General features: G+C 37.0%; 1 pseudogene; it reads left to right on the top strand.

Annotated features, from left to right (window-relative positions):
- Nucleotides 1-4,701, top strand: part of LOC127206440 (transcriptional adapter 3-like) — a 67,823-nt pseudogene extending 63,122 nt beyond the window's left edge.
- The last annotated feature ends 11,761 nt before the right edge of the window (nt 4,702-16,462 follow it).

Below are 16,462 nucleotides of genomic sequence, written 5' to 3'. Positions count from 1 at the left end.
AACCTAAATCTGGCAGTCATTAGCATAATCTTCGTCATGAAATATTCAATTTCATGTTTACCTTCAGAATTAAAATGTGCTCTGATTGCATCCACTTTCAACAGAGCTTTAGTAAACTGGTGCCTTTCACTTGTCCTTTGTTAATGTGACCCTGTATTGTTAACACAAATCAATGCAATTACTGAGCATGTGTAGATTTTTATCACATTTGCACTGTTTAATATCAGAATCATCTAGGGCTTTGACATGAATGTTGGCCCATTAGAATAAGAGCAGCATTACATGGCTGAATACAAAGAAGATATTAACCTATTTTTGTTTGATTTCTAGAATAGGTTTTGCAAAGGCATTTAGTTGTATCTACTGATCTGAGTTCTTTGGACTTGATACTGGCTTAGGATCTTCCCTTCATGGGTTTTAGGTTTCTGAAAGTCCATTGTAAGTTTCTCTATCATCATTTCACTCACATGTACTACATTTGATATGTCTCAGATGTCCTGCTTCATGAACTTAGAATATAAAAACACACAGATCCAACAAATGGACTGCTCAGGGTAATGGAGACCAAGTTACGTATGGCTACATAACTCATGAAATGTAGCTAGTGATACAAAAAATTAGCTTGTTATATTTATTTAGTATATTTTATATGTATTTCTTGTCTTATATTGAACAGCACAGTCCTACATTGGAGACATCTACCTACAAATTAACATACTGCTTACTTGCAGGCTCAATGAGTGAGTGATGTTTTCTGCCATAACTGCTGCTTTCCTCACTGCACTCCTTTGTGAACGATCACGTTGTCTCTGTAAGTCCTACAAACTTAGCAGCAGAGCTTTGCAGTCCTCCACGCGCTGAAAGGGCTAGCCTGCTAATTTTCTCTACTCTGCTTTTTTTACTTCTACGTAAAGCTACTTTCCTACGTAGGACACATTTGGATCCTGTCGCTCTGTTCTACTTGTTCTCTTTCCTGTTCCTTTCAGAGAATGGAGTTAGCTTGTGATCTTCTCTATGGGTAGGGGGTATGGTAGAAGCATACGCTCAAGAGCATGTGGATGAGTCTACTAATTAGTTATATTTACGTTTGTGTTTGCTCACCAATGAAGACTGCTGTGTTATCATCACCTAAAACTGCTAACCTGGAAGGCCAACATATATTGTTTTTCATTTGTGTTGATTTCTAAGATGTAAGGATCAACATCTAAAGCTGGAAGGAAGAGTTTTGAGATTGCATTTTAAGAGGTTTACTGATAATACTGCAGGTAAAATTTGTAAAACCTGGACTGAAACCAATAAGACAAAAGATCCCTTCCATGAATAAAATTGAAATTAAAGTGTTTCTCCTTGAAACTTTTATTTAAAGTCATGATTATTTATGTATTTTACCAAGATTTTATTACTAAAACTTATAACCTTTTTTAGATTCTGATAAACAATAACCTTATGAAAAGACAAAGTTTCTATACTCACCCTCATACATGAAATGCAGACACAAACACTTAGGTCATGGGTCCTAATTTTATATATGTTACATTAGTTCTGTGCCGTTAATGTCTGATTTAAAGATTTGATAATATCTTTCCTAATGCCAGCAAAGTAATTGTTCTAGGAAGGGTAATTTAGAGTATATATATCTACAATCTCCACCAAAACCATATAGCACTTTGCAATCTCCATCATTACATGCACATTTGCTGGAAGTATTATCAGACAAGTTGGTGAACAGATACTTATCTAAGCCTTCTGTTAACACACTAAGAGTTGGCTACATGACCTTCAAAGCTCGGCTCTAAAGATCTCTTTATGTCTGACCTTCAGATAACAAAGCCATTGGTTCTCAGTTTTATGTAACTTTTCAAGGTCAACTTTTGAGGTTTCATGAGGTGAGTGTAGCAGACAAGGTGACACTTTGGTCAACATCCAGTAAGCTGAGGTGGGTAGCATAGAGACAAGAAGTGCATGTCTTTGTCTTTCCTTTTGTCTATTTAGTGTCAGATAAAGGCCTTCCATGTAACAGAGCACTAAGAAATTCATGGAAATAATCTAGGCAAATAGACTTTGGATTTGACAGTTTCTGAGGGGCCTGAAAGAAATGAAATCTGAGCAAAAGGGCTTTTGTAACAGTTTTTGTTTTCCTAGAGGTATTTGGAATTTCTAGCAAAACTGTATGGCTGATTTGGGAAAATGAAGATAAGTAAAATTATTTATAAATGTAAAATAAATCAAATAAAAAATCTCAAGAAATATGTTTATAAAATTCCATAGCACTGTATTATAAAAATGATCTCTAAATGGCATTAAACCATTATTTTGGTTAAAAGCAATGGCCCAATTGAGACCCACCCCATGGAAGAGAGCTAAACCTTAACACTATTAATGATACTGTGCTATGCTTACAGACAGAGCCTAGCATAACTGTCTTCTGAGAGGCTTCATCCAGAAGCTGATGGAAACAGATGCAGAGACTCACAGTCAAAGAATGGGTTTAAATCAAAGAGTTTTGTGGAAGAGTTGGGGGTCAGATTGAGGGAACCAGATGGGTCAAGGTCACCACAAGGAGACCCACAGAGAAACTGACCTGGACCCATTGGACCTCACAGAGACTGAACCACCAACCAAAGAGTAATACATGTGCTGGATTTAGGCCCCCTACACAAATGTAGCAGATGCACAGCTTGTTCTTCACGTGGGCCCCTTAATTAAGGGAACAAGAGCTGTCTCTGACTCTGTTACCTACCTTTGGATCCCTTTCCTGCAGGTGAGCTACCTGGCCTCAATGGGAGAGGATGAGCTTAGTCTTGTTGCTACCTGATGTGTCAGGGAGGGCTGGTACCCATGGGAAACCTCCCATTCTCTGAGAAGGGGAGGGGGGAATGTGGAAACAGAGTATGAAGGTGGGACTGGGAGGAGAGGAAGGAGGGGGCTATGGTCAGGATATAAAGTGAATAAATTTATGGGAAAAAGAAAAAAAAATAGAAATAAGCATTAATTTATATGATGATTATGTATACATATATACATATATACATATACGTATATTTATGTTAGAGTGTGTCCATGTAGTCTAAATTTCCCCAAAATAAGCTAAACACTTATTGAGAACAAAAATAGAGTGCATGAGTTGCAAACCTATATTAGGCTGTTTGAGCTGCCCTGACAAACAGAATGGATATGTGCACCAGCATGAAGCTATTCCTCATAATTCTGAAAGCTAAGCATCTTGTATCAGCTCTGGCATGGTTCACTTTCATGTGATGGCTCTCTTTTTGGAATTCTGGCTTCCAGGTGGATGTCTCCTTGTCAGGTCTTCACTTGTCTCCCAAGAGTGCTCAGGAACAGAGAAGGAGCAAAATCTGTGCAGTTTACTAAGGGAACCAATGTGTGGTCAAGAACACCAGTGTCATCAGTGCCAAAAACAGATGATCTCTCACTTTCATTAACTCATTAGATCTGATATTGCCAATTATAGTCACTCTGGGCATTAGGTCTTCAGCCTAAGCTTTGAAGTGCTGGCCTTCTCTGAGGATGATGGCATTGGTATTGAGGAGCTGGGCAACTTGCAACTGGAGCTTGAGATGTTGCTGTCCTCTGCAAGTAGGTGACTGGCTGCGAGTAGGGGAAGCCAAAACTGACTGACAAGATAAGAAAGGTGACCAGTGATTCCTGAAGCTGTGTCGAGACCATGAGCTTGTTGCTTCCCCCGAGCAGACACTGGTTGGGGAAGACAGGACATGTGCCAGCCCCTGGTCCAGGGCGACCCAGGTCCCAAAACATACATCACAAGACCCAGGAATAGGACTTCACTGATGACCCAATAGATGTGCCTTGGATCCCCAAGAATGATGCTCCCAACAGGTTCTGAGCCTCTGTGGAGCACTATTGTGCCAACATCACCAGTGAGGAGGTGCAAACATTTGAGGAGCTCTTGAAGCTCCCTGAAAATGAAGCTGAACATTATAAGATCCCCCGCACTGGGTGAACTCTACTCCCAGGGCTGGGCAAAGGAGGATCTGCTAGAGGAGTAGAAAGATGGTGCTCGAGGAGCTGCTGTGGCTGACAAAAACAAAGGCCCCCTGAGACCGCTGCCTGAATTGGACATGAAAGATACAGGTGCCCAGCTGAAGAACTCTGAGGTTCAGCATGAGCAGCCAGAAGGTGGGTGTCTCTTTGGTGCCCCTGACACAGCTCCTACTGCAGGCTCTGGTGGAGGAAAATACTATTTCCTCTATGGAGGACGCTCCTATTTCTGAGATGCCTGGCAAAGAATCGGGGCCTGATGGAGCAAGCACCTCTTCCTAAAACCAGTACAAGCCCATTAGCATACCACATATCAAGTCTCGGGAGAGCAGCATCAACGAGGAACTGTTTGCACACGGCCTTCTGGAGTCTGAGGTCCAGGCTGCTGAGGACTCGGAGGATGAGGTCCTTGCTGAGCTGCACAAACAGCAAGCTGAACTGAAGGCACTCGGTGCACACAACTGCACCAAGAAGCATCACCTGCTGAGGTTGGAAAAGGAGGAGGTGAGGGGGCAGGAGCTGAGACAGCAGGTCCGCATGGCAGACAATGAGGTCATGGATGCCTTCAGCATGATCATGGCTGCCCAGCAGAAAAAGCACACCCTAACAAAGAAGGAAGGTGACCAAGCTTGGAAGACTCTGAAGAAGCAGGAGAGCATCCTGAAGCTCCCTAACAGGTAGCCTCGCCAAGACAGGGTTTCTCTGTCTATCCCTGGATGTCCTGGAACTCAGAGATCTGCCTGCCTCTGCTTTCCAAGTATTGGGGCTAAAGTGCACCACCATGCCTGACATCTTTTTATTCATTTTGGTTGGTATTACTCTTTATCTACTCTGTTTCTATTTGGTTTGTGCATTGTATATGTTTAAGATAATGATGGTTTTTTTTGTTGCTCCAGTGTCTGGCATATTTAACTTAATAAAATATACTGTGAGTTCACAGATGTAAGTATGAAAATATATGCTTAAAGTTTAAATTTATTTCATTGTGTAAGATGTAAAGATATATTACAATAGCATTACTTATATATTTGTTCCTTGACATGGTACTTACTTTCCCCACTATAACAAAAATGTCCTATAGTACAATTTATTTTCATTTATTTCATAGACATGTTTATTATGAAATATTCTTTGGATTAAAGAAGGACTTGTATTTGAGCCTAAATTGATGAAAAGGGAAAGTTAGAGAACACAACTGTTCTAAGAGATCATGAATATGTATTTAATAATAGTAACAAAACAGGGATTTTCCTTCAAATTCCGGAAACAATAGATTTATAATTTTGTAAATAATAGTTGTTACCAGTGATAATTTTATGAAGAATTGACTTGCATTTTTTTATCTGAAGTGTATGCTTAGGAAAATAAAGATAGATCATACAGTTTCCCCTTTTCTTTTTCTTTAAATATTTTTTACTCAAAAAATCACAGTAATTTTTAACTCTTCATTCAGACAACTGAGTGATAATCTTTTTACATAATTCTACCACTGACTAATTTTTAATAAGTAAATAATATCAATATGCATTACTGCCTAGGGCATAAAAAGCTTTTGTCCTGAGTCTTCAAAACCCCCAGAGACATGCAGGATATGACATTTAAAAGATTTTTTTTTATTACTTTAAAGATTCATTGACAATGAGACAGGTTAACTCCTGGCAACACCCAGCCTACCTCAAAGAAGATGATGAGCATCCAAGAACCTCCTTATAGAGATAACTTCAAATGTGGCAACCTAGCCACTTGGCAGAAGGTCCCCATTTCTGCCACAGACAGAATCCTGCCTAAAAAAGAGCAAATCTTAGAGTTAGGCAGAGTCAACCGGCCAAGCTCTGCCAAGACAGGCTAAGCAAGTCCTCAATAGTTCCTACCTCACAAATATGTCTGACAGATATATTGGGCCAGAAGGCTGAAGTAGATCCTCCAAAATTACAGGGAGTTTTGGGTAACTATTCAGTAGAAAACTGTCTCTGTCATCTTTTCATTTGGAAAGCTACTAACCTGCACTGTTGGCATACTCAGATAATCAAGTTTACTCCTTCTCAAGTCTCTGAGGAAGTTGAAGACAAGGTAGTTTAGTTTTACACTGAAGCTTGTTTAGGGGTTAAGATGTTTTTAGGTCTAAGTTGATAATGACAATATGTGATAGAGATTGATTTACATTCAGAAATTTAGAAGCATCAACATAGGAAAGATGTCCTCTTTAAGGCTGTAAAATACAAATAGCCAAAACACTAAGAATGTAACATTTATATAATTCCTGATTATGTCACGGTTCTTCTTGCCACAGGTAATCTATTGTGTACACACACACACACACACACGTAATAATATAAAGATATATGTACAAAAATAAAATAATTTTTAAAAATATAAAAAGCTTTTGTCCTAATACTAAGGTTCATAATCAATTGGAAGAGACAATAACAAATAAATACTAATTGGGTTTTAAATACATTTAGTGTCCTTACTAAAGAATATAGATATACTTTTATTTATAATACTGTCTCAAATCATTTAGAAAAAATATAAACATGGAAGAACAAACATAAACAAAGTTTAGTTTTATAGTCTCATAGCTTAGATAATTCAGGAATGAACATCTAAAATTGAAATGAGCACATGTGGGTTAAGAATTTACTACACTCCAGACTGTCCCCTACACATGCATGTGCACCTGAACATGCACTTGTATGTTTTGTTTTTAACTTTTTCAGTGTGAAGTCAGCTTTAAATAATAATTGACTTCCTCAGCTGTTTTCACTATTTTGTCACTTCTTCACTTTAAGCAGCAGATCCCATCTGATGCAGGAAGCAGCATGAAGGAGACAGTCTCCCTGGGCTTCTATTCCCATGTGATATTTGGTTGCACAGCAGTGTTTACCCACATCACAGAACTATTGGCACTAACACCTAGCTGATCTATTTTTAATATTTATGTACAATTTAAGACATTTTTCCTTTATCCAAAATTTATACCCAGTTCTGTACTTTATAGAAACAAGAAATTGTAACAGAAAAATGTTCTCTTCAGTCTGGTGTAGCACATGGTATTCCCAAGGAAGCAACATGATTAATTGCATGCCCTCACTCTTCTGAAAGAGACTGGGACTTTCTACAAATGAGAAAAATTAGAAATAAGGTTGTGAATCAAGTCATCCTTATTGTCCAGGATGAAATGCCCTCAAATACATAAAAAGTAAAAACAATAAAGATTTCTTATAGGAAAATTGATTAGAAAGAGTTTTGTGGGTGATAAAAAATGAATTGTAGATTAGACCTACATGAAACTGTAATAAGTATGTGAGGCTGGTATGGATTAAAGAGGTATGAAGTATAGTATGTGTTTGCATGTATGTTTGAAATCATTAAGAGAAGCTAGGAAGCATGAGCGATAAGTCCATGCATGTACTAGTCCCCTTTCTCAGTGACTCAGGTATAGGCTCCATGAGCACTCATGTCAAATAATTCATTCTTGGTTTATGGAAATCGGAGCACCTTAAAAAACATGATATTAAAATGAAGCTTAATGCTTTGTGTTTGGAAATGAGACAATTAACCATCAATTTATATGTAGGTCACTGTTTTCCTACCACTGCAAATGGTATTTTGGTAAGAAGTTATCTGAAATCATTTGTATATTCAACTACAAAGATATATTGCATTATGATCTGGGTTCCTGGGAAATCTGAGACTCTGCTTTTATTTTGTTTAAGAACTAAAGATGTAATCTCACAGATCTTATTAAAAAAATCAAAATGAGAGAAAAGGGAAATGGAAGACTCTAGCAATCCCATTATTTCTCTTCAAATTTCATGTTGCAGAAGGAACTGTCCCAGTGTCTTTTTTTCTTACCAGTTGCCATATAGATGGAGCATGTCTTGTGGGACATAGTCACATAGCATATTTATTCTTGTCTGTTCCTGTCTCTTTCCATTTATTCTGTTGACTAATTTTTAGTCTTAGTTCTTTATAAGAATGGTATTTAGGGCAAGTCCCCAGGCTCACCTAACTAACTAACTAACTGAGGAAATCTGCAGCCAGTCATTAATATTTTCACTCTACTGTAATATTTAATATTTTAACTTCATTCCAACCCTGAGTGTTCCACAATTCTCAGGATGTTGCCTACTATAGGCTACCCAGTAGCAATAAAACACAGAGCTTCTCTCTGCCCTCTCTCCAACTGGTATCTGGCTCCTCTTTCATCTTTTCAATCAAAGCTTCTGATCTCTAAGTAGAGTGAGATGGAGAAAAGGAAATTAAAGGCATTAAACACATGACTCACCACCATAAAGAGTTGGCAGGCAACTAAGCAAGACACACATGGTCTCACAGAGACCCAAGTGGCTATTGTGGAGCCTGCATGGGTCTGAGATCAGACCTCTGCATAAATGGTACAGTTGTTGGCTTGGTGTTTATATGGGACCCCTACTGCCTTCTTTTGGTACACTTTTCCTCCTACTTCGTTCCCTCACTCTGCTTTGATGTAAGAGTTTGTGCTTTGTCTTATTGTACCTTCTTGTCCTGTGTTCAGTTGATGACCCTGGAAAAGGGTTGCTCTTTTCTGGGGGAAATGGGAGGAGTGCAGGAAGTGGTAGCTGAGGTCAGGATCTATTAGATAAGAGAATAATAAATAATACTAATAAAAATAATAAAAAATTTTCTTCATGCACCTCAGGGGGTGTTAGTATCTCCAGGGATTGCTGTGGTAGTAACACTGGTTTCCGGTGGTGTCATATGGCTGAGTTTTATTGAATGTGTTCATGTGCTGGCCTCTAGCCATCTGATCATCTCTGCTGGTAGCAGGCCTAGAGGTTACTCCAATGAGGTCCCTGTCTGCATCCCACGTAGGCCAGGCAGGTGAGAAGAAGGCGAAGAGAGCTCCAACTGAAGGTTGTCTGGGTGGTGTCTTTGTCCTGACAATTATTGTAGAGGATGGCAATATTCATCTATTCTGCCATGAGGAAGACGGTGATCTATTGGAACTAGAATACACCAATAACTCCAGACAAAGGTCTATTCTGTTTCTTGTGACCTCTCTTGATGTGGGTTAGAGAAGTAGAACCAAGTGTGTCATTATTTCCTTCTGTGAAGTCTACACGTTGGTCTTACCATTTATTTTTGAAGCACAGCATCTTGTTTCTTGGTCCTTGGTAACACTAAAATAAATTTATCTTTCATTGTTGTATTAAACTACCTTATAAAAGCTACAAATACACATGTATGATAGGATAGGATTAATATAATTTTGTGATTCGATTATATATCATTTTATTCAATTGTTTAATTTTAAAAACTCTTTTTAGCCCATATTTTGTGAAAACATTCTAACAGCTACTTAATATTTAATGAGATATAGTATCAATTGCTTAATCATGTTCTATTGTTAGAGATTTTCCTAACTTTTTAAATGAAAATTGCAAATAGAGAGGCAATCAGCCAAGATCTGTATTTATCACACTTAAGTCGCCTGAATTAGACATGTAACAGAGGCTATGTTACATGCTTCAGGCTCCTAAGACACCATTCTGAAACCTCATTCCCAAGATTTCATAATACTTTAAATATGAAAAAGATTTTGATAAAGGCTGCATTTTAGTAAGTACTATTAGCTATAATTTTTCTCAATGAAGACCATTTTCTTACAGTTTTTCATTTTTTAAAAACGGTAAAGTTAAATTCTTCTAGGTCAGCACTCTCCAATGGATGGACTGTGCAAGTCATTTTTGTATGTAATTTAAGTGTTTCATCAACCACATTATAAAAGGGCAAAAGAATTATGGGGAACAGCATAAAGAACATACTTGATATGTGTCCAAGGTTTTTTCATCTCAACATGGAATTAGCAACAATACAAGAAAGCTGAAACATCTTTCACTCTTTAACATGAAGTGGTTTTACTTTTACTTAAGATACACCTCTGAGTGCCACCAGATCTCCCCATCCAGGGGACCTGGTCAAATATGGGGCACCAGAGTTCATGTGAAAGTCAGACCCCACTCTTCACTCAACTGTGGAGAATGTTCTGTCCATTGGCTAGATCTGGGTAGGGGTTGGAAGTTTACGGCCTGTATTGTCCTTGGCTGGAGCCATAGTTATAGGGGAGGGGAGTAAGGGGAAAATGGGAGGGAGGGAGGAATGGGAGGAGACAAGGGATGGGATAACCATTGAGATGTAATAAGAATAAAGTAATAAAATTAAATTTAAAAAAAAAGATACACCTGCATTCAGACTTGCCCATTTCCAATATCCAGTGGTCACACAGCTATACTGGGTTGTGAAATAAGACATCAGGGAATGAGTCTTTCTAAGTGTTTAATTTCATTGTTACTTAGGAGTGTGGTGAGGGAGAGTGTCTCCATCTATGGCATATGCAGGATGTGTGGGTGCTCAGTAACATGCACCATGGCCTTCAGGGTTCCAGGAGTAAACTGTACATTCATTGCATCTCCGTTAACATGAAATGAGGAGTCAGATTGCTTTAGATGTGTTCAAGATATAGTCTCCATCTCAAAAGTTGATTCTGTCATGCCTTAGAGACAAGTCCTATGAATTTATTGTTTGGATTTATTTATCTTCTTCAATATGTAAATATATTCCTCTTGCCAAATTGCTTCATCAAATAGTTTTTCATGTTGATATGCTTTCTCTTCTTCTTCGTGATGCAGAGGACATAAAATTAAGGTGTTTGTTCCTGAAGATCTGTTTACATTTGGTGTATTTTTTTCTCTGTTCTCATCAGTGTTTTTTTGTTGAATGGTCTTTATATTCATTCATTGCTTTGTCTTTTCTATCTTTCTGGCTATTGCACATCACCATTGAGATAGTTATTTTGGTTTTGTTTTATATTATATAATGTATATTTGATTCTTCTTTTTCCTTTCTATTTTGTTGAATTTTATATTTTCTCTTATTTCAGGAGCAGTTATAATTTCACACTGTGGTGTTTCTAGCTGGGTCTGCGAAAGCCCTTCTCAGGTAACTCTCTATCAGTTTGCTGTCTAGTAATCATAGTTCTTATTACTTGTTGAAATGTGATTTTTTATGCATCCTAAGCACATTTGAAATTATATCATGAGAGTATGTATCCCTTTTATGCCTTTAATTTTTTTTATTATTCAGGATTAGCACATAAGTTCTGGATTCTTTTTGTGGCTCCAATGTCAATGTAGTTTTCAGTCTTCCTGTTGCTGTTCTGCTATTCTTTCTATGTAAGGTAGCCTGAGACACCTGGTAGTTTTTCTACACTGTCGTTCAGCTTTCAGTGCAGTTTCCTGTTAAACGTCAGTTTCTCCTGTGGGATGCTAAGGCAACCAGGTACACATAGATTTGAAGAATGACCTTCGTGAGCTCCTTTCTCAAATCATTTCTTATGATTCCACATGGGATGAATGGGAACTCTAAGATTTCTTTTGTCTGTGCAAAGAAACCTCCTCTTTCCCTGTGTCCCTTTAGTACCATGAGCATAAGCAGGGTTACTGAATGACACCTGCCTAAGATGAATAAGGCTGCAAGGCAAGACTGTTCAATATGTCACCTGGTAAAGCAGAATGCTCCTGTTTCTTCTTGTTGATAGTGGAAGTCAGGCTCTCCATCTGGTCTCTGCTAATACCTTGGAGGTTTGGAGGAAAGGCAATGGTAATGGAACAGTGCTAAAGCCATTGCATTCTGGGGAGTTGGTAGGGTAGGATTTATTCTTTTAGGCTACTCTTGTCCTAGTTCTACAGCAGAAGGAAGTCTTTGTAGGGTCTGTGTTGCCTGTACCTACCGACTTTTCAGTGCCCAGCTTCTCCAAACATATTCCACACTGTGCAAGAAACAGAAGGCTAATCCAGGCACCATGTTGTTCTTCAAATCCCAACCTTATTTCTGAGCATCAGATTCTTCAGACCTTGTCTCCTGTGCATGGCCAGAATTTTTACTTAGCCTTTGTAAAAAAAAAAAAAAAAAAAAAACAAGACATAGAGAGTTTATTTCGTTATGTCTGACTGGACTTCTTATCACTTAAACAGCTTTCCCCTCATTGATGTTATTAATGACAGGAATCTTTCAGGGGAAATTCACAAATATATTAATATTCACAAACATTATGTCTTCATTCAGTATACATAGTTGTGTATATCATTTCAGAATTGTAATTGACCTATAAACAATTATCTTCACAGTAGAACTTCAGTTATCTACTTGATAACTGCCCTTCTCTGATAAAGAATGGTTTACTTTCATTTGCTTTGCTTGACAATAATATATAAAGTCTTAATACTAAAATTAAGATTAAAAACTTGAAAGTAATCCATTATAATATTTAATCTTTTGAAATGCTTTAACAATTTGGAAGGAACGACACTGGAGGATTATTTGAGGATTATGCTGTTAAGAGGATCTAATTATACTTAAACACGTTCTGCTAGAGCTGAAGTTGCATACTGAGTAAAATGATTGGTTTATCAGAGAGTGCTAGCTTGAGCCTACAAATATTTTCACATTGATTTTTGTAAGAGTATTTAAGGTCTCTTTTGGTGTATCTTGAGAAGTTGGTCATGGAGTTATAAAAGAGGTACTACTTCTGCTTTGGGTATTTATAATATAGAAACAACATTATGCCATCTCTTAAAATATATTTTATACACTAGCAGTTTTGTCTTAGTAAACATAGTTATATTTTTGAAATTTATAACTATATTTTGCTTTGTTTCAGACAGTTTTTTTTTTTTTTTGCTATCTTATTTGGTATCACTACAGAATAGATATCAAAACACACTCAATTAATTATACCTGTTTATTGTCCCATTAGGGATCAGATGAAATGCTTTGTTGTTTGCATGCAACAGTTAAGAAAAATATATTGATTTTTATATTTTATCACTGATTTCTGGAGTGCTGTTTCTATTTCATATGATTTGAAATTATATTTGTTTTCAAACTATTAAAATCAACAAGATAGTTGTAGGTGTGATGCCAGAAGAGTTGGTATACACTTGTAGCCATTAAACTCTGTTGTCTACTCAAATTTATGATGGACTTATAGACAACTCTTCAAGTTATTCTTAAAGTTATACAAGAAGGGCAATAGTGTAAGAATATATTGCAATGATGTTTTGAGATGTTGCCCCCAGTGCATTATGATTGATGTAGAAGTATATACTTTAAACATAAGAAATTATATTGAGTTATCTTAGAAGAAAACAATATGAATTTTTATGTGAAGTATTCTTTATCCATCTATTTATCATGTATTGAGACTAATATAATTTAGAGTCCATAGTAACAATGGGGGTGATATACAAACCCAGTCCATAGCTATTGTAGAAGGTACAGTGTGGCAGGCTTCTCCCTTGTCTTCTGCAGTAATTCATCAACATAACTTACAAAGCCAACTTTATTGTCAATATTATACTCGTAACCCTTGGTTCATAATGGTTCCCAAATTAGCATTTGCAATCAGTTCATCATTCATAGGCATAAAGACATTGGTTTATGAATTTCAGGAAAACATTCTCCTTTAAAATTGCTAAATAATGAGAGTCACTCTTACCATTAACCCATACTTAGTTACATTTTTTGGACAGGGTCTCTCTGCATAATAGCACCCTATCTGTCCTGGGCTCACTAAAACTCACAAAGACCTTTCTGCCTCTGTCTCCTGAGTGCTGGGATTACAGCCATGTACCACCATGCCTAGCTACTTACTTACATTTTTAATTGACAGTGGGGGAGATATTTTAGTACCTAGAAGAATTTATCAATAACATAGACATGAATTTCATGTTTTTCCCCTGATGAATCTTGTGTGTAGAGATATTGTCACTACTGTATCAAAAGATCAATTTAAAGTTATTTGTACATCAAACAAATGTTGCTACAGTCTATAAATCAAACATCAATCTAGATCCTGAGGACACAATCTTTCAGAGATAAAAGTAGTTTTCATTTCGTAGTAATAAAAAACAAGGAAGACCCATAGAACAATGGCTATGAAACTGGTTTAGCATGACTCAAAACAAACATAAATCAACTAATGCTTTGTTTTTCTTTAGCATATGTTTCTAATTATTGATGATAGCCCAGAGGCTCTTTATCATTACATCTGAACAGCTACGGGTAAAGAGATTCTCTCTAGATCAACTCCTCTATACTTAACACTGCAGATTTTGAACATCTCCATGATTTACCAAACTTTTGTCTCAATTCATTCTATACTTTGGTTCACCATGAGGTATTGCTGACTGTATATGACTTAGTGCTCCTAAGAAATAAATGAGAAATTACCACTGTTTTCAAAGTGTTCATTCTATTATTCCTCTTATACTTCTTCCTTAAAAAATAATTGTTCTCTATTATTGTTAATTGTGTGTATTTTTATGCATGTGTGCTTATGAGTTCAGGCGCCTATGGAAGCTGAGGCACCAAGTGGCTCGAACTGGAGTTACAGATGTTTGTGAGCTGCCTGACATAAGTGCTGGGAAATGAACTTATGGCTCTGAAAAAGTGGTATGTACTCTAACTGCTGAGCCATCTTTTCTAATTCTGTATTTTCTATTCTTTATTTTAATTATGCCTTCATGTTTAAAATCTAATTTGAAGTTATCACAAGTTTCAATGACATTTATCCAAATGATGGTTGTATATGTACCATTATATTCTCTAGGAACAATATTTATATGATAATAGTGAATACATGCATGCACGTGCACATGCACAAGTGTGTATGAATGTGTGTGTGTGTGTGTGTGCACTTGACAACAGTGTATGCTTACTCTAGACAATTTAAGTCAGTATTCTTTGATTAAAAGCTTCTTGACTGACAGTTAAAATAATGTACTATAAAACTGTTTAATGACAAATGGTAATATAATTTAAGAAGTACTAGTTTTCAAGGAAATATTTTCTAAAACATGTTTGTTCAAAATCCTGTCCTTAGTCATTATGCAATGCAAAGTAGTCTTAAAATTAATGATAAGTAAATAGATAAACAATAAACAAATAAAATTGGAACAATGATTTACTTATAATTATTTAATAAATGATTAAAGCATGCACACAAACAACAAAAACAGACTTATCAAGTTGTGTTTAAATATATTTTCTCACACAGACACAAATATATGCAACAAGTAATATCAAAATTTAAAAAAGGCTAGTAACAAGAGTGGGGAGGCATGAGAGAGATTTCAGGAAGGGTAACTGGGAAGTGCTGCAGAGAAGAAACTGAATGGGAAGTGAAAATTAATAATAATTTTAAAATTTTATCACTTTATTCTCATTTCTTTATAACAGTCCTCCTATTACTATATGAAATCAGTTCTAATGAACAGCATTGTAGCGCGTTAGAGGCAGAACTAGGTGCTCACCTCATTCCTGTGACAAACATTTCTTTGTAGTCAAGCCTATGTACACACATTCACTGCTACAGCAGATGTTGCCTTGTTTGTGGTCCAGCTTTGACCAATAGCATATCACCATCGTACACTCATCTATGCATAGATACCATAATATAAAAGAGATTAAGTAAACATTTGGAAGGGTCATCAGGAAGGAGAACTAAAATCTCTTTCAGATACTCAGTGATCAATCAAGCACATGAAATAATTTAAGCTGTCTACTCAGGGGCCTTTCTGACTCACATGAAGAAGGGAGTTATATCATTAAACCACCAGCCTAGAAACTCATCATCAATTCCTATGATTTTAACACTCCAAATTTTATAATAGATTGGTAAAAATTAATAGACAGGCAAACCAATTTTTCAATTGCTCAGGAATTTTCTTCATACCAGTTTAACTCAGAGATACGTTTCAAAATGTAACCCACTTATTGGAAGGGAACAAAAAGGGGATTGTGAAATGGCTCCCTGGGTGAAATAGGCAAGCTTGAAGTTGTAAGTGCCATTCTAATGGCCTATATTGACACTATGGCATGTCCTTACTCCACAAAACAAATAACGTGTATTAAAATTTAAAAAGAAGAGAGAAGTAAAAAAATTAACTCATTCCTTAAAAGACCCTTTTTTCTGGGAGCAGACTACAACATTGTCTAATGATTATGTTGGACCCTGGCCTAAAATGTTGGACCCTGGGGGTCCAATTCGGGAAGGGGGTCACCGCAAGAGACCACTCAAGTCACACCAGCTGAGAGGTATAGGTATAGGTAAAATATATTACTGACACGTCAAAGGTCCCAATTGTTGATGTATCAGGGTCCCTCAGCACTAGGGAGGCCAAGGACCCTGAGTAGCTGTTACAGGCTAGTTTTAAAGGCAAAAACCACAAAGTAGGTGGGGTAATCCATATGGACATTAGGACATCTGGCCTGAGGGAACCTCTTGTGAGGACATCTGATATCTGCAAATTTGCATGTAACTATTCTGGGAATTAGGGTGGAACTCTTGAGGTTAGCAGTTCTGAGAACTGGGAGAGGATCTCAGGCCACTGGGCAAGCA

Source organism: Acomys russatus, chromosome 23 (assembly GCF_903995435.1).
Source record: "Acomys russatus chromosome 23, mAcoRus1.1, whole genome shotgun sequence".
Taxonomy (NCBI): Eukaryota; Metazoa; Chordata; class Mammalia; order Rodentia; family Muridae; genus Acomys; species Acomys russatus.
The sequence above is the reverse complement of the archived record's forward strand: the minus strand, read 5'-3'. Positions and strand labels throughout refer to the sequence as shown.